Raw genomic sequence first — 3,181 nt, 5'->3', positions numbered from 1 at the left:
GTAGTTTAGGATTTTCTGCAGACAAGAGTGTCATCTGTGGATCAAGATTGTTTCAATTTTTCCTTTCCAATCATATAAAAATATAAGGTATAACTTGTTTTCCTTGCCTTATTACATAGGCTAGGTTCTCTAGTAAAGTGGTGATAGTAGATGCTTTTGCCTCATTCCCACTCAGTCTTTCACCATCAAGTACGATGTCACTGTGGGTTTTTGAAGATCCCCTTTATCAACTGAAGGAGCTCCCTTTTAGTCCTAGCTTACTGACATGTTTATGTGTGTGTGTTGTATATGCGTGTGTTTAAACCATAAATGGGTGAATTTTGTCATGCTTTTTTTTTTGGCATCTATTGAAATGATTGTGTGGTTTTTCTGTTTCAGACCAATCACATTGTGAATTACATCAATCAATTTTGAAATGTTAAAGGAACTTTACATTCTTGGAATGAGCCCTTCTTGGTCATATGTATTATTCTTTTAATATATTGCTGGAATCAACTTGCTAATATTCTGTTAAGGATTTTTTTCTGGGCTCATGAAGTATATTGGACTTTAATTTCCTCTTCATGTCATTTCCTTATCTGGACTTGGTACCAGGGTTAAGATGGACTCCCGTGAAGAGTTAGCGGGTGCCCCCTCCTCCTCCGTGTTCTGAAAGCCCTTCTGTAGTGGCTGTGTTATTTCTCCTTTAAGGGTCTGCTGTAATCCTCCAGCGAGGCCTCCCACCTTGACATTCTCTGCACCAAGGCCAGCACTGGAGCAGGCAGATGGAAGCCTGACCACGAGGGGTTGTGCTCTTGACCCCCACAAAGATGGGGAGATGAGCTATTCTGTTGTGCACGCACTAAGTTTGAGAGTTTGTGCAACGGATACCAGGAGGAGTGCAGGAGGGAGCCTGCCCCACAGCCCTGGAGTGAGGGGGGCTGGCAGTGGTGATTCAGGGATGAGATGGGAGTGGATGTGGTCACCTGGAGAACATGGAGAGGCCAGTAGAGGGGTCCCCCATGGAGCCCTGAGAAATGATGATGGGTATGGGCTGCACGGACACAGAGAAGCGAGAAGTGGCCAGAGAGGGAAGAAGACCCCAGGAGCACAGGGTGAGGTGGGGGTGGGGACGTGGGAATCTTGAAAGCCAGGAATTTTAGCCCAAGAGTATCCAGATAAGAATGGTCAGCTGGGACTTCTCTGGTGGTGCAGTGGTTAAGTATCTACCTGCCAATGCAGGGGACGTGGGTTCGAGCCCTGGTCCGGGAAGATCCCACATGCCGCGGAGCAACTAAGCCCATGTGCCACAACTACTGAGCCTGCGCTCTAGAGCCCGTGAGCCACAACTACTGAAGCCCGCACGCTTAGAGCCCATACTCCACAACAAAGAGAAGCCACTGCAATGAGAAGCCTGAGCACCACAACAAAGAGTAGCCCCCGCTCGCCACAACTAAAGGAAGCCTGTGCGCAGCAATGAAGACCCAATGCAGCCATAAATAAATAAATAAATTTATTTATTTAAAAAAAAAGAAAAAAAAGAAAGGTCAGCTGGGCCAGTGCTGCTGAGGGTACAAGAATGATGCGTCTAGTAAGTCCTGCAGGCTGGGGAGGCCCAGGTGGCTGTGGCAGGCACAGCTCCAGCAGAGGAAGATGGGGAGGCCAGGGGCATGTTCCTTCCCTGGCAGGTGCCCCTCCTCTAGGTACCGGGATGCCATCCCTCCTCTGCCTGCCCACGGCCCTAGCCCATCTCTTGCCCACCCTTGACCTGACGACTCCCAGTCTGCCTTTAGTCCCTGGAGAATTTCTCTAGTCCAAGGTCCCAAACTCTTCTTATATCCAGTTTAAACTGCACCACCCCCCTGAAGCCTGGCGCTGTCTGCGGCAGTTCCCCTGACCTGCACTGCACACCTTTGGAGGCACCTAAAGACTCTTAAGCTGCAACCTTTTAAGAAACGCGTGGGAAGCAAGGGGGGACCTGCAAGGGCCGAGTGGAGCAGACAGGTGTTCTGAGCTCAGATAGGGGACAGGCCCTCCAGGAGCGGTGCTGGGAAGACCTGCGAGTTCCCAGAGTTCTCTCAGCCCTCCCCCCAGGGCGGGCAGGAGCAAAGGATTAACCTGGCGGGAGTGAGGGCTAGCGGTGGAGCCCTGGGAGCCCGCAGAAAGACTTCAGGTGAAACTCGCCCACCCAGGACTTGGCGGCAGATTCGAGCCACGGCAGGGCACCCAGCGGCTCAAAGGGTGTGGGACCCTCACGTGCAGGGTTCGGGGCTCCCTGCTCCCGGCCCTCACATCTCTTCTCCCACCACCTCTGTGGCACTGGCTTAGGCAGCACGTGTTTTCCGCAAGGAACAGGGGCCCTCCAGGTCTGGCTCCACTGCAGACGCCTCTCCCGAGCCCTCGAGGCGTCGAGCCCTCGAGGCGTCGGTGCCGGTGCACCTTCGGCCCAACCGAGGAAGAAGGTGGGCCGGCACAAAGGCCTGCTGTGTGGCCTGGGTTGAGTTCCTGACCCCGCTGTACTGGTCACAGTGGTGTACCCGGGAAAACAGAGCGGAGGAGGGCAGCAACCCGGGCACGGCCTTGGGACGCACAAGGTCACGTCTGGGCCAAGAGCCACGCAGCGCCTCCGCCCCCGGGATGGGGGTGGGGAGGAGCTAGTAACTCCTTTCCACCCCGGTGGTCGCGGCCAAGAGGGACGGCGCCGGGAGCCGGGGCAGCTGACTGCCCACCCCCACGGCCCGCCGCCTGCACCGTCCCGGGAGGCACTTTAAGAGAGGGCCGCCGCAGCTCGGCATCCGGGCGGGGTCCGGGGACTAAGGGCGGTGGGCGGCGGGCGAGGGGCTCGAGACGCCCAGGCCCCAACCCCGCCCGCGCCTCGCCCGGACCCCGCCCCGGCCTCGCCTCCCGGAGACCAGCTCCCAGGAGCTCTCTCCGCGGCGGGGCGGAGCGAGGCGGGGAGCGGGGGGGGGGGCCGCCTGCAGAAGGCGTCGCTGATTGGCCAGTGCCGCTGATTGGCAGGCGCGAGAGCCACTCGCTGCCGCCGCTGCATCCGGCTGCGCTCGTACGGGTTCGGCTCGGCAGCTCGGCTGGGCTCGGCGGATCAGCTCGGGTCGGCTCGGCTCGGCTCGGCAGCTCGGCTCAGCTCGGCGGCTCGGCTCAGCTCGGCTGCGCGACCGCGGACGGACTGACGGGCGTGCGCGGG

Source organism: Monodon monoceros, unplaced genomic scaffold (genome assembly GCF_005190385.1).
Source record: "Monodon monoceros isolate NGI ecotype Baffin Bay Population unplaced genomic scaffold, NGI_Narwhal_1 Super_Scaffold_7, whole genome shotgun sequence".
NCBI lineage: Eukaryota > Metazoa > Chordata > Mammalia > Artiodactyla > Monodontidae > Monodon > Monodon monoceros.
This window is presented reverse-complemented; position numbering follows the sequence as displayed.